The 27131-nt window shown below is 42.9% G+C and overlaps 12 pseudogenes; all 12 read right to left on the bottom strand.

The window, feature by feature from the left end:
• Positions 1-462: 462 nt before the first annotated feature.
• LOC137112712 (5S ribosomal RNA) lies at positions 463-571 on the bottom strand (annotated as a pseudogene).
• An 857-nt stretch (positions 572-1428) lies between these two features.
• LOC137112652 (5S ribosomal RNA) lies at positions 1429-1547 on the bottom strand (annotated as a pseudogene).
• An 868-nt stretch (positions 1548-2415) lies between these two features.
• Positions 2416-2534, bottom strand: LOC137112516 (5S ribosomal RNA; annotated as a pseudogene).
• A 7541-nt stretch (positions 2535-10075) lies between these two features.
• On the bottom strand, positions 10076-10194 carry LOC137113020 (5S ribosomal RNA; annotated as a pseudogene).
• Positions 10195-11061: 867 nt separating this feature from the next.
• On the bottom strand, positions 11062-11170 carry LOC137112728 (5S ribosomal RNA; annotated as a pseudogene).
• Positions 11171-12027: 857 nt separating this feature from the next.
• LOC137113187 (5S ribosomal RNA) lies at positions 12028-12146 on the bottom strand (annotated as a pseudogene).
• Positions 12147-20317: 8171 nt separating this feature from the next.
• LOC137113176 (5S ribosomal RNA) lies at positions 20318-20436 on the bottom strand (annotated as a pseudogene).
• A 1572-nt stretch (positions 20437-22008) lies between these two features.
• LOC137113165 (5S ribosomal RNA) lies at positions 22009-22127 on the bottom strand (annotated as a pseudogene).
• A 1813-nt stretch (positions 22128-23940) lies between these two features.
• On the bottom strand, positions 23941-24059 carry LOC137113153 (5S ribosomal RNA; annotated as a pseudogene).
• An 857-nt stretch (positions 24060-24916) lies between these two features.
• Positions 24917-25035, bottom strand: LOC137112960 (5S ribosomal RNA; annotated as a pseudogene).
• An 867-nt stretch (positions 25036-25902) lies between these two features.
• On the bottom strand, positions 25903-26021 carry LOC137113206 (5S ribosomal RNA; annotated as a pseudogene).
• An 858-nt stretch (positions 26022-26879) lies between these two features.
• LOC137112602 (5S ribosomal RNA) lies at positions 26880-26998 on the bottom strand (annotated as a pseudogene).
• Positions 26999-27131: the final 133 nt, after the last annotated feature.

Raw genomic sequence — 27131 nt, 5'->3', positions numbered from 1 at the left:
CAGTCCAAAGAAAAAGGCTGTTCACCCCTACAGATTTAATACTATTTACAAAATATACAATTTATAAACAAAACCACGGCACAAAACCTAACAATTCAAAAATGCTAAATAAGGTTTGGAAACCAAGAACAGCAAACAGGTGCTGCTGCCAGAAAGAGCCTCGCTAGCTGTTGGGAACCGTACTTTTAAAAATCCAGGAAGTGTAGGATGGACCAATCAGCTTCCTGTACTGCCCCTCAATCCGGCCAATCAGGCAGGGCACCTATAAGAACAACAAATCAAAAACAACACATATGGCCAGGACCGTAACATGGTCTACTAGTAATGAAGCACGATGGTTGACAAACCAATAAAGTAGCAAAACAGTAATGAAAGAACAAAATTTGATGAAAATATACAACAATTTCTATGAATAAATAGGCAGTAACACCAGCTTGTGCTGCCCGTAAACCCAAGCAAAAAAGTTTACAGCACCTGGTATTCCCAGGCGGTCTTCCTACCAAGTACTAACCAGGCCCGGCTCTATTTGGCTGCCGAGATCGGGCGCTTAGAGAGCGGTGTGGCCGTAAGCTGCATTTGACATCATCAACAGCTCTTAAAAATGCTGGAGAAGCAGAATGCATGACACTTGCTAAGAAGAAGATAAATGTGGCAAAGTACAAAGTACTATAACTGTACTGGTCTGTTACGCCCCTGTCTAGGGGGTCAGGGTGCAACATACAAAGATAAATTAGCATGTTCCCTCTCCGATCCCCAAACCAAAATCCAGGATCGAGATGTTCCAACAGAATGATATTTATTTTAAACGAAAGAAAGTGTCAAACAAAACATGACACTACAACTCAGGGCGAACCAAGGCCAACATAATAAACAAAATAAGCCATTTCCCACAGAAAGTGCTAGCTAGCCTGATAGAAATAAACAAACCAAAAGACAGTCGCTAACCCTAACTCCCAAATGTGAAAACAATCCAAAGAAAATGGCAGTTCACCCCTACAGATTTAATACTATTTACAAAATATACAATTTATAAACAAAACCACGGCATAAAACCTAACAATTCAAAAATGCTAAATAAAGTTTGGAAACCAAGAACAGCAAACAGGTGCTGCTGCCAGAAAGAGCCTCGCTAGCTGTTGGGAACCGTACTTTTAAAACTCCAGGAAGTGTAGGATGGACCAATCAGCTTCCTGTACTGCCCCCCAATCCGGCCAATCAGGCAGGGCACTTATAAGAACAAGAAAATAAAAACAACACATATGGCCAGGACCGTAACATGGTCTACTAGTAATGAAGCACGATGGTTGACAAACCAATAAAGTAGCAAAACAGTAATGAAAGAACAAAATTTGACGAAAATATAGAACAATTTCTATGAATAAATAGGCAGTAACACCAGCTTGTGCTGCCCGTAAACCCAAGCAAAAAAGCTTACAGCACCTTATATTCCCAGGCAGTCTTCCTACCAAGTACTAACCAGGCCCGGCTCTATTTGGCTGCCGAGATCGGACGAGATCGGGCGCTTAGAGAGCGGTGTGGCCGTAAGCTGCATTTGACATCATCAACAGCTCTTAAAAACGTTGGAGAAGCAGAATGCATGAAACTTGCTAAGAAGAAGATAAATGTGGCAAAGTACAAAGTACTATAACTGTACTGGTCTGTTACGCCCCTGTCCAGGGGGTCAGGGTGCAATATACAAAGATAAATTAGCATGTTCCCTCTCCAATCCCCAAACCAAAATCCAGGATCGAGATGTTCCAACAGAATGATATTTATTTTAAACGAAAGAAAGTGTCAAACAAAACATGACACTACAACTCAGGGCGAACCAAGGCCAACATAATAAACAAAAAAACCCATTTCCCACAGAAAGTGCTAGCTAGCCTGATAGAAATAAACAAACCAAAAGACAGTCGCTAACCCTAACTCCCTAATGTGAAAACAAGAGAAAACAATCAAAAGAAAATGGCTGTTCACCCCTACAGATTTAATACTATTTACAAAAATATACAATTTATAAACAAAACCACGGCACAAAACCTAACAATTCAAAAATGCTAAATAAGGTTTGGAAACCAAGAACAGCAAACAGGTGCTGCTGCCAGAAAGAGCCTCGCTAGCTGTTGGGAACCGTACTTTTAAAACTCCAGGAAGTGTAGGATGGACCAATCAGCTTCCTGTACTGCCCCCCAATCCGGCCAATCAGGCAGGGCACCTATAAGAACAACAAAATAAAAACATCACATATGGCCAGGACCGTAACATGGTCTACTAGTAATGAAGCACGATGGTTGAAAAACCAATAAAGTAGCAAAACAGCAATGAAAGAACAAAATTTGATGAAAATATAGAACAATTTCTATGAATAAATAGGCAGTAACACCAGCTTGTGCTGCCCGTAAACCCAAGCAAAAAAGTTTACAGCACCTGGTATTCCCAGGCGGTCTTCCTACCAAGTACTAACCAGGCCCGGCTCTATTTGGCTGCCGAGATCGGACGAGATCGGGCGCTTAGAGAGCGGTGTGGCCGCAAGCTGCATTTGACATCATCAACAGCTCTTAAAAACGCTGGAGAAGCAGAATGCATGACACTTGCTAAGAAGAAGATAAATGTGGCAAAGTATAAAGTACTATAACTGTACTGGTCTGTTACGCCCCTGTCTAGGGGGTCAGGTTGCAACATACAAAGATAAATTAGCATGTTCCCTCTCCGATCCCCAAACCAAAATCCAGGATCGAGATGTTCCAACAGAATGATATTTATTTTAAACGTAAGAAAGTGTCAAACAAAACATGACACTACAACTCAGGGCGAACCAAGGCCAACATAATAAACAAAATAAGCCATTTCCCACAGAAAGTGCTAGCTAGCCTGATAGAAATAAACAAACCAAAAGACAGTCGCTAACCCTAACTCCCTAATGTGAAAACAAGAGAAAACAATCAAAAGAAAATGGCTGTTCACCCCTACAGATTTAATACTATTTACAAAATATTCAATTTATAAACAAAACCACGGCATAAAACCTAACAATTCAAAAAATGCTAAATAAAGTTTGGAAACCAAGAACAGCAAACAGGTGCTGCTGCCAGAAAGAGCCTCGCTAGCTGTTGGGAACCGTACTTTTAAAACTCCAGGAAGTGTAGGATGGACCAATCAGCTTCCTGTACTGCCCCCCAATCCGGCCAATCAGGCAGGGCACCTATAAGAACAAGAAAATAAAAAAAACATATGGCCAGGACCGTAACATGGTCTACTAGTAATGAAGCACGATGGTTGACAAACCAATAAAGTAGCAAAACAGTAATGAAAGAACAAAATTTGATGAAAATATAGAACAATTTCTATGAATAAATAGGCAGTAACACCAGCTTGTGCTGCCCGTAAACCCAAGCAAAAAAGCTTACAGCACCTGGTATTCCCACGTGGTCTTCCTACCAAGTACTAACCAGGCCCGGCTCTATTTGGCTGCCGAGATCGGACGAGATCGGGCGCTTATTTTTTTTTTTATCTTTTTATTATCAAAAGATTCATACAAACAAAATTATATACACAGTATACAAAAGTGCAGTAAAAAACCTTTTCACTCTACAATTAATCAAACAAGACATACATTTGCTTTTCCAAATCCGTCATATATGCATCATACACAGCCATATCTCCCCCTACCCAAAATCCAACACCAGAATTCTTTCCTTTTCCCCTTGTACTGTACAAAAATCATTATTTCTCCCCCATGATGCAACAAACCAATCCTTGTCATATGAAAACAAAATTTCCAAATAAAACTTAACCATGTGCTTAAAAACCACCACCTTTTTCACATATTTCCCATCATATAAAGCCAAATTCCGTGCATATAACAAAACATGTCTAGCAAAACTTAGGAGGAAGTTAATCAGTGTGTTATTACAGCGCTGTGATTTTCCCATTATCCCAAAGCACCAAATCCACTCCCACTGTTCCCCCTCTAACCCTTTCATTCTACACTTCTGTGACAGCAGGGTCCTGACAAAAGCTCTCAAAGACCCTCCAGCTGAGCAGTGCAGAAAGAAATGTTCAAAATCTTCATCCTCCACTTTGCACAATACACATGTTCTTGAATACAACAGCTTATTGATCTGATGGAGACTGACAGACGTGAGCACCCTCCTGTGACGCAACTTATAGTTTGTGTTTAATACTGATGGTGGAATCCACCTGCCATGTAAATTAGACCAGATTGTTGAGATTGGTCTCTGCGGAAAGAGACACAACCACTTGGCTTCTGCAGTTGGTGTTTTGAAGATTTCAGATACTAGATATGAATACCAGAATTTTGTTGGAAGATCAGAAAGAGTTCTGCCCTTGGAATCACAGACAAGAGAGAACTCAATCCTGTCAGTCTCCATCAGATCCTGTGAAGTTTCTTGCAACATTTCCAACCAGTTACTCTGTATATTCTTAACCACTGTATTACAGAGATTAAGAACTCGTCTTTTCTTTATCATCAATTTTAGACTCCCTAATTTTTCATAGGTGGCCTGCGCATTAATGCTCCCACCTAGGTCAACAATATCGCTCACCTGCTTCAGTGTTTTGTGAACCAGACCCGTCCCCTCTCGGAGTATCGCCCGCCCTCCGAGGCGTGGATTGCCAAAAAGCGGTTGATTTAGCACGTCCATTTTTGTGCGTAATACGCATTCCAGCTGAGGCAATATCTTGACCCATGCCTCAGCGGCTTCCTGAAATAGAGGGTCCGAGTCTGGCACAGGCCACCTGAAAGCAGAGCTGCACAAATTAAATATCCCACAACTCCCCCGCTTCATTATATCGTCAAACATGTAGTCCGCCCATATATTCTGTAGCTTGCTATTCAAAGCCTTTTTAATAAGTTTGACCCTTAAAGCAAGCACTTTCATCCTTAAATCACAAAGGTTTAACCCTCCTTTTTTAAGGGGCCCAATTAAAGTTCTATGGGCTATCATATTGGCTCTTCCATTCCACAAAAAATAATCCACCATGCTGCAGAGGGAGACCATGACATCACACGGCACAGGGCAGACCTGCATAGCGTAGACAAGTTTTGGCACTACCAGCGAATTTATTATTATTACTTTGCCTTTTATACCGATGCGCCTTGATTTCCACAACAAAAGCCTTGATCTACATGCAGCAAGCTGCCCTGCCCATGTCTTCTGTGTGCATGCTAGGGCATTAGGTCCCATATATACTCCCAATACCCTTAGTTCATCCCCAGCCCGCTGAAAGCCCCGGCCCATCTCCCCTAAATCAATTCCCGGGCCAGAAACCAAACATGATTTTGCCCTGTTCACCCTTGCCCCTGCAGCCAGCTCGTACTCCTCAAGGTGCAACATGACTCTGCGGAGACTAGCTTTGTCCTTCACCATTATATTGATGTCATCCGCATACTGAGCTAACCGAAACTCATTTCCCCTGGGGGTCTCAATGCCTCTTATTGAGGGATCTGCAAGAATAGACAGTGCGAGCGGCTCTGCAGCAATGGCATAGAGCATGGCTGACAGGGGGCACCCCTGTCTTATGGACCGCTCCAGGGGGACCGGATCAGTCAGTGAGCCATTGCATTTCACCATACTAGCAGCTCTGCCATACAACAGCTCAATCCAGCCACTGAACACCCTCCCAAAACCAAACGCCCTCAGACACTGAAAGAGATACTCATGACCGACCCTATCGAAGGCCTTCTCAAGATCCACACCAAGGTAAACCCCACCCGTGGACATGAGATGTTCAAACGAGAATTTCGTCGATAGGATGCAGTCCGCTATATCCCTCCCAGGAATACTGTAGGTCTGGGTTGGTCCTATAATTGTCCCAATCACCCTCTTAAGCCTGGAGGCCAACAGTTTTGCCAATATTTTATAGTCTGTGTTCAGTAGACTAATTGGTCTATAGTTGGCCAGGTCATCTCTAGCACCCTTGTTTTTAAAAACAAGAGTGATCACACCTCTCAAGAATGAGGCTGCGCACCTCTTCTCCTCCTGCATCACAGCAAAAAGCCTGCAAAGGATAGGGGCAAGCAGGTAGGAGAAACACTTATAAAACTCTGCAGAGAGACCATCTACACCAGGGCTTTTTGAAACATTCAAGTCAGCAATTGCCTCCTGAACTTCCCTCAGCTGTATGTCGCCATCACAGTGAGTCACATCCTCAGAGCCAAGAGAGCAGCCGATTGCCCCTATCACCCTATCCATGTATTTCCTATCCAGATCCTCCTTTCGAAATAAATTAGTATAAAAATCCTCTGCTGCCTGTAAAATATCCACCAAATCCGTGCATTTTGTTCCATCCACCCTTGTGATTTGTGCTATGTGTGACTGCATTTGTTTCTTCTTTTCTAATCCAAGGAAGAAGGCACTGCACCTCTCCCCTTCCAGCAAAAAACAGGTTTTGCTCCGGATCATTGCACCTCTACACTTCCTCTCTTGAATGTGTTTCAGCTGCTCCCTCAGCTCCAGATACTCATCTAAAGCGTGGCCACTCCCAGCTTCGATCAAATCAATCTCCCGCTGCAGACGATCCCTCAGCACAGTCTCCTCTCTCCTCTCCCTGGCTCTGCTCTCTCTGCTCAGTGCAATGCACCGCTTTTTAATCCGTAATTTTGTGCGCTCCCACCACTCTGCTATATCAGTAATAAACTCACTTTCATCGACCAGAGCAGAAAGAAACACGGTCATCTTTGAACGAAAAGTTTCATTTTTAAGCAAACTGGAGTTGAAACACCACACTCCCCCATTCTTCTGCAGCCCCTCCGCCACAAGAGACACTCTTACAGAGGCGTGATCACTCTCACTGCAAAAAATATATTTGCAGTCAATTAATTCAGTCACCAGGCCCGCTGCTAATAGACACAGGTCAATACGCGACTGTTTTAATGTACCCACCACAACTTGTCTGCGTGAAAAACCACGCGTGCCACCCTTCAACACCCTCCAAGCATCCGCCAAATCATATTCATTTATCCAATTGTGTATAGCCGCCCTGCTATTGTCTTCTTTAAATTTGTTAGCAGCCCCAACATCGATTTTGGATAAAGCCACATTCATATCCCCAATAATTATCGACCTATCAGTAGTCCACCCCCTGCAGCTCTGGAAGAAGCACTTTCTTTCTCCCTCTATATTAGGAGCATACACATTATGCAATCTATATACATAACCATTATATATCACATCTACAATAATTGCCCTACCCTTCTCATCTTTAAACACCTCTTTCACCTTTTCAAAGGACCCTTGTCTCAGAAAAATTGCCACCCCGGCTGTTCCATCCGTTGCAGAAGCATGAAACAAGTCACCTCTCCAGAACATTCTTAATTTTTCTACAATGTCCAGAGTCCACCTACACTCCTGGACGCACAGGGCATCACATGCCATGTCTCTGCAAATCTGTTCTATTTTTTCCACTCTTTTTAAACCATTTAAATTTTGAGAAATAATAAGCATTATGAACAGAAAAATCCAAATATTACCTGTCATCTTTTTACTTGTATTTTACCTTTTTTCTGCTTTCCCCCCTCATTCTTCATTGATTGCTCAGCCTGAGCTCTTTTTCTAACTATTTGAACTTGATGAAAGTCCATCTCTGAGTCTGATTCAGTGAGGTCACCTGCAGAGCCCAACGAGAGCACACCTGCTGGAGCAGGGACAGGGACTTCATTTTGAGGGATGAGCTCAGGCGAGTGGAGTAATAAAGGCCGAGGCAGGTCCCTCTGGGGGACCCTCACTGCCCCCAACTCACTCTCAAGCACTGTCTCTATCTCCTCAACTACATGATCCATACTAGAGCCGAGGAAGCCACTTTGCCGCTCTTTCTCCTCCTGGCTACATTGTGTTTCTGGGACCCATTCAATCCCACCAACCTCTGGTTCATTTTCTCTCTCATCCCTGGACTCTTCTTCAGAGGCTTCCCCGCTATTCCCTCCCTCAAAGATGGGCTCTCTATCACTCACATCCCTTTCCGGTAAATTATTTATACACGCGCATTCCTCAGCAGCGCTATGACATGCTTCGCACCTGTGCGTCATAGAATCACATTCACGAGCATAATGTCCCTGTTTATCACATTTGAAACAGGTGAACTCTGGACAGTCTCTCACTACATGTCCAGGCTGTAAGCACATTCTGCAAACCTTAACTTGGTTATTGTGCACCACTCTGAAATATTCAGGTCCAGTCGCCGTCATAAATTTTGTCGAGTACGGGAGGGATTGCACTGTGTCATTAAATTTTACTTTAACAAACCTTGTGCCATCAGCGATGTCCGTTCCCGGCCACAATCTCCTTTTAATGGGAGACACCGCTTTCACTCCCCACACATCCAGCTTCTCCAGGATTTCCTCGTCCGCGATATAAGCTGGCAGGTTTAAAAAGGAAACCACCAGCTCATCCACCGACAAGTTTTTAACCATTACCACAGCCCGTCCAATTTTAAAACCATCCAATAACCTTTTTTTCCCGGCCTCATTCTTAACAGTCACTTCATATTTATTTATCCCGGTCTCCCGGAAGGCAATTACACCTCCGCAGATGTCGCGCATCGCTCTCATCACTTCCAACGTTTTCAGCCTATCTTCTCCCAAAACCTCCGCCATCACCGTCAGATTTTTTACATATTTATTCGCGTGGCGTCCCTTTTCCTCTCCTCTCTGATCCGTCTCGTTCCTTGGTTGTCTCTCCGTCTCCACCGTCATCAACCTCGCCGCCGCTCCTCTCACTTCCATACGCACATCGTATTTCTCCACCACTTTATTTCCCAAACTTTTTCCCGCACTCTTCCCCTCTGTAGAGTCTCTGCTTTTTCCAACACCAGCATTGGGAGTTTTAAAACTCTGCATGGTGCAGACATTTGTCCTCTCGCCAGCCATAATGTCCGCCGCGCTCATGCTGGTGGAAAAGCTCATACACAAGCCGCGCTGCCGAGCAGGTCGGCTTGATATTTAGGCAACAAATTAAACAAAAACCAGAAAACGAAAAACGCCCCCGAGCGGAATCAATCCGCCGGGGGGTTTATAAAGCAAAAAAGCAAACTCAAAATCACTACAATAGGTAGGCAAATAAATGACCACAAAAACGAAAAATGCACACCAAACGGGCGGCAGCTCACAAACACGTCTGTTCTTGCAGCACACTTTCTCCGAAAGACCATACCCCTGTCCCCCTCCAATCGGGCGCTTAGAGAGCGGTGTGGCCGTAAGCTGCATTTGACATCATCAACAGCTCTTAAAAACGCTGGAGAAGCAGAATGCATGACACTTGCTAAGAAGAAGATAAATGTGGCAAAGTACAAAGTACTATAACTGTACTGGTCTGTTACGCCCCTGTCCAGGGGGTCAGGGTGCAACATACAAAGATAAATTAGCATGTTCCCTCTCCGATCCCCAAACCAAAATCCAGGATCGAGATGTTCCAACAGAATGATATTTATTTTAAACGAAAGAAAGTGTCAAACAAAACATGACACTACAACTCAGGGCGAACCAAGGCCAACATAATAAACAAAATAAGCCATTTTCCACAGAAAGTGCTAGCTATCCTGATAGAAATAAACAAACCAAAAGACAGTCGCTAACCCTAACTCCCTAATGTGAAAACAATCCAAAGAAAATGGCAGTTCACCCCTACAGATTTAATACTATTTACAAAATATACAATTTATAAACAAAACCACGGCATAAAACCTAACAATTCAAAAATGCTAAATAAAGTTTGGAAACCAAGAACAGCAAACAGGTGCTGCTGCCAGAAAGAGCCTCGCTAGCTGTTGGGAACCGTACTTTTAAAACTCCAGGAAGTGTAGGATGGACCAATCAGCTTCCTGTACTGCCCCCCAATCCGGCCAATCAGGCAGGGCACCTATAAGAACAAGAAAATAAAAACAACACATATGGCCAGGACCGTAACATGGTCTACTAGTAATGAAGCACGATGGTTGACAAACCAATAAAGTAGCAAAACAGTAATGAAAGAACAAAATTTGATGAAAATATAGAACAATTTCTATGAATAAATAGGCAGTAACACCAGCTTGTGCTGCCCGTAAACCCAAGCAAAAAAGCTTACAGCACCTGGTATTCCCACGCGGTCTTCCTACCAAGTACTAACCAGGCCCGGCTCTATTTGGCTGCCGAGATCGGACGAGATCGGGCGCTTAGAGAGCGGTGTGGCCGTAAGCTGCATTTGACATCATCAACAGCTCTTAAAAACGTTGGAGAAGCAGAATGCATGAAACTTGCTAAGAAGAAGATAAATGTGGCAAAGTACAAAGTACTATAACTGTACTGGTCTGTTACGCCCCTGTCCAGGGGGTCAGGGTGCAACATACAAAGATAAATTAGCATGTTCCCTCTCCGATCCCCAAACCAAAATCCAGGATCGAGATGTTCCAACAGAATGATATTTATTTTAAACGAAAGAAAGTGTCAAACAAAACATGACACTACAACTCAGGGCGAACCAAGGCCAACATAATAAACAAAATAAGCCATTTTCCACAGAAAGTGCTAGCTAGCCTGATAGAAATAAACAAACCAAAAGACAGTCGCTAACCCTAACTCCCTAATGTGAAAACAAGAGAAAACAATCAAAAGAAAATGGCTGTTCACCCCTACACATTTAATACTATTTACAAAATATACAATTTATAAACAAAACCACGGCACAAAACCTAACAATTCAAAAATGCTAAATAAGGTTTGGAAACCAAGAACAGCAAACAGGTGCTGCTGCCAGAAAGAGCCTCGCTAGCTGTTGGGAACCGTACTTTTAAAACTCCAGGAAGTGTAGGATGGACCAATCAGCTTCCTGTACTGCCCCTCAATCCGGCCAATCAGGCAGGGCACCTATAAGAACAACAAAATAAAAACAATACATATGGCCAGGACCGTAACATGGTCTACTAGTAATGAAGCACGGTGGTTGACAAACCAATAATGTAGCAAAACAGCAATGAAAGAACAAAATTTGATGAAAATATAGAACAATTTCTATGAATAAATAGGCAGTAACACCAGCTTGTGCTGCCCGTAAACCCAAGCAAAAAAGCTTACAGCACCTGGTATTCCCAGGCGGTCTTCCTACCAAGTACTATCCAGGACCTGCTCTATTTGGCTGCCGAGATCGGGCGCTTAGAGAGCGGTGTGGCCGTAAGCTGCATTTGACATCATCAACAGCTCTTAAAAATGCTGGAGAAGCAGAATGCATGACACTTGCTAAGAAGAAGATAAATGTGGCAAAGTACAAAGTACTATAACTGTACTGGTCTGTTACGCCCCTGTCTAGGGGGTCAGGGTGCAACATACAAAGATAAATTAGCATGTTCCCTCTCCGATCCCCAAACCAAAATCCAGGATCGAGATGTTCCAACAGAATGATATTTATTTTAAACGAAAGAAAGTGTCAAACAAAACATGACACTACAACTCAGGGCGAACCAAGGCCAACATAATAAACAAAATAAGCCATTTCCCACAGAAAGTGCTAGCTAGCCTGATAGAAATAAACAAACCAAAAGACAGTCGCTAACCCTAACTCCCTAATGTGAAAACAGTCCAAAGAAAAAGGCTGTTCACCCCTACAGATTTAATACTATTTACAAAATATACAATTTATAAACAAAACCACGGCACAAAACCTAACAATTCAAAAATGCTAAATAAGGTTTGGAAACCAAGAACAGCAAACAGGTGCTGCTGCCAGAAAGAGCCTCGCTAGCTGTTGGGAACCGTACTTTTAAAAATCCAGGAAGTGTAGGATGGACCAATCAGCTTCCTGTACTGCCCCTCAATCCGGCCAATCAGGCAGGGCACCTATAAGAACAACAAATCAAAAACAACACATATGGCCAGGACCGTAACATGGTCTACTAGTAATGAAGCACGATGGTTGACAAACCAATAAAGTAGCAAAACAGTAATGAAAGAACAAAATTTGATGAAAATATACAACAATTTCTATGAATAAATAGGCAGTAACACCAGCTTGTGCTGCCCGTAAACCCAAGCAAAAAAGCTTACAGCACCTGGTATTCCCAGGCGGTCTTCCTACCAAGTACTAACCAGGCCCGGCTCTATTTGGCTGCCGAGATCGGACGAGATCGGGCGCTTAGAGAGCGGTGTGGCCGTAAGCTGCATTTGACATCATCAACAGCTCTTAAAAACGTTGGAGAAGCAGAATGCATGAAACTTGCTAAGAAGAAGATAAATGTGGCAAAGTACAAAGTACTATAACTGTACTGGTCTGTTACGCCCCTGTCCAGGGGGTCAGGGTGCAACATACAAAGATAAATTAGCATGTTCCCTCTCCAATCCCCAAACCAAAATCCAGGATCGAGATGTTCCAACAGAATGATATTTATTTTAAACGAAAGAAAGTGTCAAACAAAACATGACACTACAACTCAGGGCGAACCAAGGCCAACATAATAAACAAAATAAGCCATTTCCCACAGAAAGTGCTAGCTAGCCTGATAGAAATAAACAAACCAAAAGACAGTCGCTAACCCTAACTCCCTAATGTGAAAACAAGAGAAAACAATCAAAAGAAAATGGCTGTTCACCCCTACAGATTTAATACTATTTACAAAAATATACAATTTATAAACAAAACCACGGCACAAAACCTAACAATTCAAAAATGCTAAATAAGGTTTGGAAACCAAGAACAGCAAACAGGTGCTGCTGCCAGAAAGAGCCTCGCTAGCTGTTGGGAACTGTATTTTTAAAACTCCAGGAAGTGTAGGATGGACCAATCAGCTTCCTGTACTGCCCCTCAATCCGGCCAATCAGGCAGGGCACCTATAAGAACAACAAAATAAAAACAACACATATGGCCAGGACCGTAACATGGTCTACTAGTAATGAAGCACGGTGGTTGACAAACCAATAATGTAGCAAAACAGCAATGAAAGAACAAAATTTGATGAAAATATAGAACAATTTCTATGAATAAATAGGCAGTAACACCAGCTTGTGCTGCCCGTAAACCCAAGCAAAAAAGCTTACAGCACCTTTTATTCCCAGGCAGTCTTCCTACCAAGTACTAACCAGGCCCGGCTCTATTTGGCTGCCGAGATCGGGCGCTTAGAGAGCGGTGTGGCCGTAAGCTGCATAAAAACGTTGGAGAAGCAGAATGCATGAAACTTGCTAAGAAGAAGATAAATGTGGCAAAGTACAAAGTACTATAACTGTACTGGTCTGTTACGCCCCTGTCCAGGGGGTCAGGGTGCAACATACAAAGATAAATTAGCATGTTCCCTCTCCGATCCCCAAACCAAAATCCAGGATCGAGATGTTCCAACAGAATGATATTTATTTTAAACGAAAGAAAGTGTCAAACAAAACATGACACTACAACTCAGGGCGAAACAAGGCCAACATAATAAACAAAATAAGCCATTTCCCATAGAAAGTGCTAGCTAGCCTGATAGAAATAAACAAACCAAAAGACAGTCGCTAACCCTTACTCCCTAATGTGAAAACAGTCCAAGAAAATGGCAGTTCACCCCTACAGATTTAATACTATTTACAAAATATACAATTTATTTAACATGGTCTACTAGTAATGAAGCACGATGGTTGAGAAACCAATAAAGTAGCAAAACAGCAATGAAAGAACAAAATTTGATGAAAATATAGAACAATTTCTATGAATAAATAGGCAGTAACACCAGCTTGTGCTGCCCGTAAACCCAAGCAAGAAAGCTTACAGCACCTGGTATTCCCAGGCGGTCTTCCTACCAAGTACTAACCAGGCCCGGCTCTATTTGGCTGCCGAGATCGGACGAGATCGGGCGCTTATTTTTTTTTTTTTTTATCTTTTTATTATCAAAAATACACTTTACAAAATAAAAATTAACTATATACAGAGAAACATAAAGAAAAAGAGTAAATTCATTCGTCTTTTTAACAGTAAATCAAACAAATTAAAGCAAAGCAAGCCTCTTCCCCTTTTTTCCACATATTTGTATGCACATATATACATGTATACATACATATATATACATACACACATATATATACATATATACATACACCTACATACACACATACATTCTTAAATATATACGCCCATATACTACAAGGTTAAATAAATTCACCCAAAATCGAAGTGCAATCTACCCTCCCCATCCAGCTCACATAAATCATTCCTTGCCCCCCACCTAGCTATAAACTCATCCTCATCCACTGAAAACAGAATTCTCATGTAATGTGTCACCATATTTTGAAAAAAACCCACCCTGTTTGTCCTTTTCCCCCCATACAAAGCATAATTTCTACCAACATACAACACATGACGTGCTACACTCAATAAAAAATTGATTAAACCAACATTACATCTTTTATCACCTTTTTGTTTCCCAAAGCACCACACCCAGTCCCATGCTTCCCCTTCTAACTTAGGCAGTTTACACTTATTGATTAACAACGTTTTAACCCAGTCCCTGAAATCCCGTGTGACTGTACAGTATAGCATAAAGTGGTTAAAATCTTCATCTTCCACCCTACAGACCGGACAGGTTCTCGCATACGTGCTTTTACTTATCTGGTGAAGGACGACAGAAACCAGCACCCTTCTGTGACGCAGCAGGAAGTTTGAGTTTGCTATTGCAGGGGGAAGCCACTTACTGTGTATATTTGACCAAATTTCAGAGACGGGACGGGTAAGAAAGAGATGAGACCATGCAGTGTTTGCTGTAGGTTCTTGGAATATTTTGTTAATTAAAACCCTATACCAAAATTTTGATTGTAAATCTTGCAGTTTTCTGTTTTTGACGTCACAGGTCAGAGCAAAATCCAGCTCGTCGTCCTCCACCCGATCCTCATCCACTTCCGACAACCACTCTTTCCACTCTTGCGGCATTCGCTCTAATAAATCATCACAAAATCGAACAACTCTAGCCTTTTTTATATTAAACCCTTTCATCCTAATTTTACTAAATACCGCAAGAGGGCTAGGAGCCCCTGTCTGGTCTAAAACATCTTTAATCTGATGTAGCGCCTCAGTCAAGATGCCCCGACCGGCCTTACATCCCTCTCGGCCGCTGAGGCAGGGGTTCCCAAAGATGGGCTGGTTTAACACACTTTGTTTTGATGTAATTACACACTCCAACTGGGGCAGGATTTCCACCCATGCCTCAGCCGCCTCCTGGAAGAGTGGACATGTTCCCACAATAGGCCGGCCGAGTGTGACGCTACATAGATTGTAAAAGCCGCACATACCTCTTTTCAGTACATCATCATACAAATAATCCTCCCATATGTTTTTAGTTTTCTGGCTCAGCATTTTCTTAAACAGTTTTATTCTTAATGACTTCAATTTTGCTTTTAAATTACACAGTTTGAGTCCCCCCTTTTTGTACGGCCCGACCAGTGTCTTATGTGCAATTTTCATTGCTCTCCCCTTCCATAGAAAATCCTCAATAGCGCTGCTCAGGCGTACCAGTACATCACTCGGCAGGTGACAAACCTGCATGGTGTAGACAAGTCTCGGCACAATTACTGCATTTATTACAGTGATTTTCCCTTTTAAACCTAATCCCCTCATTCTCCACAGTGCGAGCCTTGATCTACACCCCGCAACCTGCTCTTCCCAGGATCTACGACTGCTGTCTTCTGGTTGTGAGCCCAAATATACACCAAGTACTTTAACCTCAGGCCCGCCCCTTTTAAAATGCTGGCCTTCCTCCCCAAGAACAGTACCAGGCCCCAGGATCAAACTCGATTTGTCCTTATTTACCCGTGCTCCCGCAGCTTGCTCATATGCATCTAGATGTTGCAAAACCCTTCGCAAACTATCCCCATCCCTGACCATGATGTTAATATCATCTGCATATTGTGCTATTTTGAAATCAGTTCCTCTGGGCGACGTGATCCCAATTATTTGAGAGTCAGATATAATTGACTGTGCTAGAGGTTCTGCCACTATTGCATAGAGCATAGCTGATAGGGGGCACCCCTGTCTCACTGATCTTTCTAAGGGGACGGGATCTGTCACGAAGCCATTGCACTTCACGACACTAGTAGCTCGGCTGTACAGTAACTTCATCCACCCTCGAAAAGTTGGGCCGAACCCAAAAACCCCCAGACACTCGAAGAGAAAATCGTGACTCACTCTGTCAAATGCCTTCTCTAGATCTACATTAAGGTATATACCTCCTGTAGCCATTAAATTCTCCAATGAGAATTTTGTTGACAAAATGCAGTCAGCGATATCCCTCCCCGGAATGCTGTAAGTCTGGGTAGGCCCAACTATCGAGCCAATCACTCCCTTAAGCCTGAACCCTAGCACCTTAGCGAGGATCTTATAGTCAGTATTGAGCAGACTAATTGGCCTATAATTTGCCAGGTCATCTCTGGCGCCTTTGTTTTTATAAACTAGAGTGATCACACCCCTTAAAAAAGACTCCGCGCACCTGTTCTCCTCCTGCATGGCAGAGTATAGCCTGCAGAGGACGGGGGCCAGTATGTTGCTGAAATGTTGGTAAAACTCAGCTGAGAGACCATCCACACCCGGGCTTTTAGATGTATTAAGGCTTCCAATCGCTGCTCTCACTTCTTCAATCTGAATGTCACCATCACACAGAGCCGCATCCTCGTGACTGAGGGAGCAGCCAATTTTTCCTAATACTGTGCCCATTTGTGCTTTTTTAATATGTTGTTTGCTAAACAAATTAGCGTAGTAGTCTTGTATTGCTTGTAAAATATCCACTATATCAGTATGTGTGTTTCCATCAAGGTCTTTTATTTCTGGTATGTATGTTTTTGCCTGTTTCCTTTTTTCCAAACCTAGAAAAAAAGCAGTACAGCGCTCCCCTTTCAACATGTGTTGTGCTTTACTGCGGATCATTGCGCCTCTGCATTTTCTCTCATCTAACCGTCTCAGCTGCTCCCTCAATCCAAGATAGACATCCAAGGGACGGTCACACTCAGCCTCAATAAGCTCAAGCTCCTCTTTTAGATGATGTCTCAGCTCAGCCTCCTCTGTCTTTTCCCTCAGCCTCTTCTCTCTGCTCAGAGCGATACAACGCTTTTTAATTTTAAATTTGGTGCGCTCCCACCACTCAATGATATCCACGACATAATCACTCTCATCACATAGAGCAGAGAGAAAAGACTTCATTTTATCTTTAAAAACTTGATCTTCAAGGAGGGAAGTGTTAAAACACCACAGGCCCCCATTCCTCTGCATACCACCCTCCCCTAGAGTCACCTTTAAACAGGCATGATCACTCCAGGAACAAAAACAATATTTACACTCATTTAATTCTTGCACCAAACTCGACGCCAACAAACACAGGTCAATCCTGGATTGCTTTAGCCCGCCCAATACCACTTGCCTGCGCGAATACGCCCGGGTGCCGGGGTTCAGCACTCTCCACGCATCTATCAAATCACACTCATCCATCCATACAAAAACAGCCGATCTACTAATGTCTTGTTTAAATTTATTATTAACTCCTACGTCCGCCTTAGTCAGAGCAACATTCCAATCTCCTATCACTACCGAGCGATCATCTGTCCACCTTTTGCAGCGCTCAAAGAAACCTCTCCTTTCAGGTTCACTGTTCGGACCGTACAAATTCAGAATTCTATATTTTTTATTATAATGTATTATATCAATAACAATTAGTCTACCCTGTCCATCCTTAAAAATCTCCACAATACTCTCACACACACCCGGCTTTACAAAAATTGCCACTCCAGCAGTTTTGTCAGAGGAGAGGGAGTAAAAGAGCTCCCCTCTCCAAAAAGATTTTATAGTGTCTATTTTGTCCATGGACCACCTACATTCCTGGACACACAAGATGTCGCATGCCATTTCTCCACAGAGTTGCTCTATTTTCCCAATATTTGTTAACCCGTTTAAATTTTGCGATTGAAGCAGCATTATCAAGTAAACGCCGATTAAAAAGGTCATTTCCTAAGCTGTTTTTTCCCTTTGCCTCTATTCCCTCCCTCACTCCTCCCTGATTTCTCTTGCTGTGTACGTTTTCTAACCTGCTTTATCTGCTGAACATCCATCTCCGAATCTGACTCTATACTGTCAGCCTGGGGAGCCAGCGGGGCCACATCAGAAGTGGGTATTCGAGTGGTGGATTCTACTTCATTTTGCGAGTGAGGCACATTCGGCTCAGGCCGGGGTGAGTCTAGCCAGCCCCCTTCAGGGCGACTCGCCGCATCCCCGCTCCAGTCCGCCAGCACATGATCCATACTGGATCCCAGCTCATCGACCCCCTCATTCCTTATGCCCTCTTGCACCAACAAGTCAGCACTCTGTGACACCATCTCATCTCCAAGCTCATTCTCACTCTCTGTCTCGCTACCCAGGGCTGGCTCCTCTGCAGGCCTGACATTACTCCTTTCATCATCAGAGATGGAGTCCCGGTTTACCACCCCTTCCCCTTCACCTGCATTACGGCAATTACATTGCTCCGCTGGGGCATGGCACGCAACACACCTGTGCGCCCAGGCATCACACTCACGTGCATAATGACCCTGTTTATTGCACTTAAAGCATGTAAAATCAGGGCAATCTCTAACTATATGTCCAGGCTGTAGACACATCCTACACACTTTAACCTGATTATTATGGATAACCCTAAAATATTCTGGCCCTGTGGCCGTCATAAATTTAGAGGAATATGGCAATGATTGTACAGTTTCATTAAATTTAACTTTAACATATCTTGTTCCATCCGCCACATCAGTCCCAGGCCATAACCGTCTTTTAATCGGAGAGATTGCTCTCACCCCCCACACATCCAGTTTTTCCAAAATGTCCTCATCCGCAATATAGGCCGGCAGATTCAAAAACGACACCACCAATTCATCGATAGCTAAAGTTTTAACCATCACCACAGCTCTTCCCACTTTAAATCCGTCTAAGAGTCTTTTTTTCCCAGCCTCGCTCTTGACCGTCACCTCGTATTTATTCGGCCCCGTCTCCCGCAATGCCACGATGCCTCCACACACATCACGCATTGCTCTCAGCAGTTCCATTGTCTTCACTCTCTCCTCTCCCACCACCTCAGCCAAAACAGTCAAATCTCTATCATACCGCATTTCTTTGCCCGTCTCTGTCACTCCACCCGGCACCGAACGCGTGCTTACCCGATTTCCCTGTTGTCTCTCATCCGCCGCCACACAGTCATTCTCCATTCTCCGACCAGGCCGCTCCTTTGCAATCTCCATCCTTTTCTCCACCTGCTTGACACCTTTATTCAGCGACTTCCTCGTCTCCTCCGCCAGCTCCAGCTCGTTCCCTCTCAATGTGCTTTCCCCACCGACGCCATTTTTCTCCGTTTCCATTCTCCTCCTTCCGCTTTTTCCCGCCACTGTAAACCAGGCTTCTTCTTCTCGCCTGCCTCTGCCGTTCTCCATTACGAGTAGTCTATCAGAACTCGCTCAAAAACGAAAACCCAAAAAAGTCCAAAAACTAGAAAACCACAATAAATGAAGGCGCCCCCGAACGGAGAAACTCCGCCGGGGGGTTTCATAAAGATATTGAAAACAAACTCAAACTCACTATACTGGCTAGGCAAAACACTAATATGAAAACGAAAAATGCGCGACAAACGCGAAGCAGCTCACATGCGTGTCTCTACCTGAAGCACACTGATTCGGAAAGACCACTCCCCTTTCCTCCTCCAATCGGGCGCTTAGAGAGCGGTGTGGCTGTAAGCTGCATTTGACATCATCAACAGCTCTTAAAAACGCTGGAGAAGCAGAATGCATGACACTTGCTAAGAAGAAGATAAATGTGGCAAAGTACAAAGTACTATAACTGTACTGGTCTGTTACGCTCCTGTCTAGGGGGTCAGGGTGCAACATACAAAAATAAATTAGCATGTTCCCTCTCCGATCCCCAAACCAAAATCCAGGGTCGAGATGTTTCAACAGAATGATATTTATTTTAAACGAAAGAAAGTGTCAAACAAAACATGACACTACAACTCAGGGCGAACCAAGGCCAACATAATAAACAAAATAAGCCATTTCCCACAGAAAGTGCTAGCTAGCCTGATAGAAATAAACAAACCAAAAGACAGTCGCTAACCCTTACTCCCTAATGTGAAAACAGTCCAAGAAAATGGCAGTTCACCCCTACAGATTTAATACTATTTACAAAATATACAATTTATTTAACATGGTCTACTAGTAATGAAGCACGATGGTTGAGAAACCAATAAAGTAGCAAAACAGCAATGAAAGAACAAAATTTGATGAAAATATAGAACAATTTCTATGAATAAATATGCAGTAACACCAGCTTGTGCTGCCCGTAAACCCAAGCAAAAAAGCTTACAGCACCTGGTATTCCCAGGCGGTCTTCCTACCAAGTACTAACCAGGCCCGGCTCTATTTGGCTGCCGAGATCGGACGAGATCGGGCGCTTAGAGAGCGGTGTGGCCGTAAGCTGCATTTGACATCATCAACAGCTCTTAAAAACTTTGGAGAAGCAGAATGCATGAAACTTGCTAAGAAGAAGATAAATGTGGCAAAGTACAAAGTACTATAACTGTACTGCTCTGTTACGCCCCTGTCCAGGGGGTCAGGGTGCAACATACAAAGATAAATTAGCATGTTCCCTCTCCAATCCCCAAACCAAAATCCAGGATCGAGATGTTCCAACAGAATGATATTTATTTTAAACGAAAGAAAGTGTCAAACAAAACATGACACTACAACTCAGGGCGAACCAAGGCCAACATAATAAACAAAATAAGCCATTTCCCACAGAAAGTGCTAGCTAGCCTGATAGAAATAAACAAACCAAAAGACAGTCGCTAACCCTAACTCCCTAATGTGAAAACAAGAGAAAACAATCAAAAGAAAATGGCTGTTCACCCCTACAGATTTAATACTATTTACAAAAATATACAATTTATAAACAAAACCACGGCACAAAACCTAACAATTCAAAAATGCTAAATAAGGTTTGGAAACCAAGAACAGCAAACAGGTGCTGCTGCCAGAAAGAGCCTCGCTAGCTGTTGGGAACTGTACTTTTAAAACTCCAGGAAGTGTAGGATGGACCAATCAGCTTCCTGTACTGCCCCTCAATCCGGCCAATCAGGCAGGGCACCTATAAGAACAACAAAATAAAAACAACACATATGGCCAGGACCGTAACATGGTCTACTAGTAATGAAGCACGATGGTTGACAAACCAATAATGTAGCAAAACAGCAATGAAAGAACAAAATTTGATGAAAATATAGAACAATTTCTATGAATAAATAGGCAGTAACACCAGCTTGTGCTGCCCGTAAACCCAAGCAAAAAAGCTTACAGCACCTTTTATTCCCAGGCAGTCTTCCTACCAAGTACTAACCAGGCCCGGCTCTATTTGGCTGCCGAGATCGGGCGCTTAGAGAGCGGTGTGGCCGTAAGCTGCATAAAAACGTTGGAGAAGCAGAATGCATGAAACTTGCTAAGAAGAAGATAAATGTGGCAAAGTACAAAGTACTATAACTGTACTGGTCTGTTACGCCCCTGTCCAGGGGGTCAGGGTGCAACATACAAAGATAAATTAGCATGTTCCCTCTCCGATCCCCAAACCAAAATCCAGGATCGAGATGTTCCAACAGAATGATATTTATTTTAAACGAAAGAAAGTGTCAAACAAAACATGACACTACAACTCAGGGCGAACCAAGGCCAACATAATAAACAAAATAAGCCATTTCCCATAGAAAGTGCTAGCTAGCCTGATAGAAATAAACAAACCAAAAGACAGTCGCTAACCCTTACTCCCTAATGTGAAAACAGTCCAAGAAAATGGCAGTTCACCCCTACAGATTTAATACTATTTACAAAATATACAATTTATTTAACATGGTCTACTAGTAATGAAGCACGATGGTTGAGAAACCAATAAAGTAGCAAAACAGCAATGAAAGAACAAAATTTGATGAAAATATAGAACAATTTCTATGAATAAATAGGCAGTAACACCAGCTTGTGCTGCCCGTAAACCCAAGCAAGAAAGCTTACAGCACCTGGTATTCCCAGGCGGTCTTCCTACCAAGTACTAACCAGGCCCGGCTCTATTTGGCTGCCGAGATCGGACGAGATCGGGCGCTTAGAGAGCGGTGTGGCCGTAAGCTGCATTTGACATCATCAACAGCTCTTAAAAACGCTGGAGAAGCAGAATGCATGACACTTGCTAAGAAGAAGATAAATGTGGCAAAGTACAAAGTACTATAACTGTACTGGTCTGTTACGCCCCTGTCCAGGGGGTCAGGGTGCAACATACAAAGATAAATTAGCATGTTCCCTCTCCGATCCCCAAACCAAACTCCAGTATCGAGATGTTCCAACAGAATGATATTTATTTTAAACGAAAGAAAGTGTCAAACAAAACATGACACTACAACTCAGGGCGAACCAAGGCCAACATAATAAACAAAATAAGCCATTTCCCACAGAAAGTGCTAGCTAGCCTGATAGAAATAAACAAACCAAAAGACAGTCGCTAACCCTAACTTCCTAATGTGAAAACAAGAGAAAACAATCAAAAGAAAATGGCTGTTCACCCCTACAGATTTAATACTATTTACAAAAATATACAATTTATAAACAAAACCACGGCACAAAACCTAACAATTCAAAAATGCTAAATAAGGTTTGGAAACCAAGAACAGCAAACAGGTGCTGCTGCCAGAAAGAGCCTCGCTAGCTGTTGGGAACTGTACTTTTAAAACTCCAGGAAGTGTAGGATGGACCAATCAGCTTCCTGTACTGCCCCTCAATCCGGCCAATCAGGCAGGGCACCTATAAGAACAACAAAATAAAAACAACACATATGGCCAGGACCGTAACATGGTCTACTAGTAATGAAGCACGATGGTTGACAAACCAATAATGTAGCAAAACAGCAATGAAAGAACAAAATTTGATGAAAATATAGAACAATTTCTATGAATAAATAGGCAGTAACACCAGCTTGTGCTGCCCGTAAACCCAAGCAAAAAAGCTTACAGCACCTTTTATTCCCAGGCAGTCTTCCTACCAAGTACTAACCAGGCTCGGCTCTATTTGGCTGCCGAGATCGGGCGCTTAGAGAGCGGTGTGGCCGTAAGCTGCATAAAAACGTTGGAGAAGCAGAATGCATGAAACTTGCTAAGAAGAAGATAAATGTGGCAAAGTACAAAGTACTATAACTGTACTGGTCTGTTACGCCCCTGTCCAGGGGGTCAGGGTGCAACATACAAAGATAAATTAGCATGTTCCCTCTCCGATCCCCAAACCAAAATCCAGGATCGAGATGTTCCAACAGAATGATATTTATTTTAAACGAAAGAAAGTGTCAAACAAAACATGACACTACAACTCAGGGCGAACCAAGGCCAACATAATAAACAAAATAAGCCATTTCCCACAAAAAGTGCTAGCTAGCCTGATAGAAATAAACAAACCAAAAGACAGTCGCTAACCCTAACTCCCTAATGTGAAAACAGTCCAAAGAAAATGGCAGTTCACCCCTACAGATTTAATACTATTTACAAAATATACAATTTATAAACAAAACCACGGCACAAAACCTAACAATTCAAAAATGCTAAATAAGGTTTAGAAACCAAGAACAGCAAACAGGTGCTGATGCCAGAAAGAGCCTCGCTAGCTGTTGGGAACCGTACTTTTAAAACTCCAGTAAGTGTAGGATGGACCAATCAGCTTCCTGTACTGCCCCCCAATCCGGCCAATCAGGCAGGGCACCTATAAGAACAAGAAAATAAAAACAACACATATGGCCAGGACCGTAACATGGTCTACTAGTAATGAAGCACGATGGTTGGCAAACCAATAAAGTAGCAAAACAGCAATGAAAGAACAAAATTTGATGAAAATATAGAACAATTTCTATGAATAAATAGGCAGTAACACCAGCTTGTGCTGCCCGTAAACCCAAGCAAAAAAGCTTACAGCACCTGGTATTCCCAGGCGGTCTTCCTACCAAGTACTAACCAGGCCCGGCTCTATTTGGCTGCCGAGATCGGACGAGATCGGGCGCTTAGAGAGCGGTGTGGCCGTAAGCTGCATTTGACATCATCAACAGCTCTTAAAAACGCTGGAGAAGCAGAATGCATGACACTTGCTAAGAAGAAGATAAATGTGGCAAAGTACAAAGTACTATAACTGTACTGGTCTGTTACGCCCCTTTCTAGGGGGTCAGGGTGAAACATACAAAGATAAATTTGCATGTTCCCTCTCCGATCCTCAAACCAAAATCCAGGATTGAGATGTTCCAACAGAATGATATTTATTTTAAACGAAAGAAAGTGTCAAACAAAACATGACACTACAACTCAGGGCGAACCAAGGCCAACATAATAAACAAAATAAGCCATTTCCCACAGAAAGCGCTAGCTAGCCTGATAGAAATAAACAAACCAAAAGACAGTCGCTAACCCTAACTCCCTAATGTGAAAACAGTCCAAAGAAAATGGCAGTTCACCCCTACAGATTTAATACTATTTACAAAATATACAATTTATAAACAAAACCACGGCACAAAACCTAACAATTCAAAAATGCTAAATAAGGTTTGGAAACCAAGAACAGCAAACAGGTGCTGATGCCAGAAAGAGCCTCGCTAGCTGTTGGGAACCGTACTTTTAAAACTCCAGGAAGTGTAGGATGGACCAATCAGCTTCCTGTACTTCCCCCAAATCCGGCCAATCAGGCAGGGCACCTATAAGAACAAGAAAATAAAAACAACACATATGGCCAGGACCGTAACATGGTCTACTAGTAATGAAGCACGATGGTTGGCAAACCAATAAAGTAGCAAAACAGCAATGAAAGAACAAAATTTGATGAAAATATAGAACAATTTCTATGAATAAATAGGCAGTAACACCAGCTTGTGCTGCCCGTAAACCCAAGCAAAAAAGCTTACAGCACCTGGTATTCCCAGGCGGTCTTCCTACCAAGTACTAACCAGGCCCGGCCCTATTTGGCTGCCGAGATCGGACGAGATCGGGCGCTTAAAGAGCGGTGTGGCCGTAAGCTGCATTTGACATCATCAACAGCTCTTAAAAACGCTGGAGAAGCAGAATGCATGACACTTGCTAAGAAGAAGATAAATGTGGCAAAGTACAGAGTACTATAACTGTACTGGTCTGTTACGCCCCTGTCTAGGGGCTCAGGGTGCAACATACAAAGATAAATTAGCATGTTCCCTCTCCGATCCCCAAACCAAAATCCAGGATCGAGATGTTCCAACAGAATGATATTTATTTTAAACGAAAGAAAGTGTCAAACAAAACATGACACTACAACTCAGGGCGAACCAAGGCCAACATAATAAACAAAATAAGCCATTTCCCACAGAAAGCGCTAGCTAGCCTGATAGAAATAAACAAACCAAAAGACAGTCGCTAACCCTAACTCCCTAATGTGAAAACAAGAGAAAACAATCAAAAGAAAATGGCAGTCCACCCCTACAGATTTAATACTATTTACAAAATATACAATTTATAAACAAAACCACGGCACAAAACCTAACAATTCAAAAATGCTAAATAAGATTTGGAAACCAAGAACAGCAAACAGGTGCTGATGCCAGAAAGAGCCTCGCTAGCTGTTGGGAACCGTACTTTTAAAACTCCAGGAAGTGTAGGATGGACCAATCAGCTTCCTGTACTGCCCCCAAATCCGGCCAATCAGGCAGGGCACCTATAAGAACAAGAAAATAAAAACAACACATATGGCCAGGACCGTAACATGGTCTACTAGTAATGAAGCACGATGGTTGGCAAACCAATAAAGTAGCAAAACAGCAATGAAAGAACAAAATTTGATGAAAATATAGGACAATTTCTATGAATAAATAGGCAGTAACACCAGCTTGTGCTGCCCGTAAACCCAAGCAAAAAAGCTTACAGCACCTGGTATTCCCAGGCGGTCTTCCTACCAAGTACTAACCAGGCCCGGCCCTATTTGGCTGCCGAGATCGGACGAGATCGGGCGCTCAGAGAGCGGTGTGGCCGTAAGCTGCATTTGACATCATCAACAGCTCTTAAAAACGCTGGAGAAGCAGAATGCATGACACTTGCTAAGAAGAAGATAAATGTGGCAAAGTACAAAGTACTATAACTGTACTGGTCGGTAACGCCCATGTCTAGGGGCTCAGGGTGCAACATACAAAGATAAATTAGCATGTTCCCTCTCCGATCCCCAAACCAAAATCCAGGATCGAGATGTTCCAACAGAATGATATTTATTTTAAAAGAAAGAAAGTGTCAAACAAAACATGACACTACAACTCAGGGCGAACCAAGGCCAACATAATAAACAAAATAAGCCATTTCCCACAGAAAGTGCTAGCTAGCCTGATAGAAATAAACAAACCAAAAGACAGTCGCTAACCCTAACTCCCTAATGTGAAAACAGTCCAAAGAAAATGGCAGTTCACCCCTACAGATTTAATACTATTTACAAAATATACAATTTATAAACAAAACCACGGCACAAAACCTAACAATTCAAAAATGCTAAATAAGGTTTGGTAAACCAAGAACAGCAAACAGGTGCTGATGCCAGAAAGAGCCTCGCTAGCTGTTGGGAACCGTACTTTTAAAACTCCAGGAAGTGTAGGATGGACCAATCAGCTTCCTGTACTGCCCCCCAATCCGGCCAATCAGGCAGGGCACCTATAAGAACAACAAAAAAAAAACAACACATATGGCCAGGACCGTAACATGGTCTACTAGTAATGAAGCACGATGGTTGACAAACCAATAAAGTAGCAAAACCGCAATGAAAGAACAAAATTTGATGAAAATATAGAACAATTTCTATGAATAAATAGGCAGTAACACCAGCTTGTGCTGCCCGTAAACCCAAGCAAAAAAGCTTACAGCACCTGGTATTCCCAGGCGGTCTTCCTACCAAGTACTAACAAGGCCCGGCCCTATTTGGCTGCCGAGATCGGACGAGATCGGGCGCTTCGAGAGCAGTGTGGCCGTAAGCTGCATTTGATATCATCAACAGCTCCTAAAAACGCTGGAGAAGCAGAATGCATGACACTCGCTAAGAAGAAGATAAATGTGGCAAAGTACTAAAACGGTACCGGTCTAGTAGTAAAGAAGCACGATGGTTGACA

Source organism: Channa argus, unplaced genomic scaffold (genome assembly GCF_033026475.1).
Source record: "Channa argus isolate prfri unplaced genomic scaffold, Channa argus male v1.0 Contig014, whole genome shotgun sequence".
NCBI classification, from domain to species: domain Eukaryota; kingdom Metazoa; phylum Chordata; class Actinopteri; order Anabantiformes; family Channidae; genus Channa; species Channa argus.
Note: the sequence above shows the minus strand (reverse complement) of the source record. Positions and strands in the feature narration are given on the sequence as shown.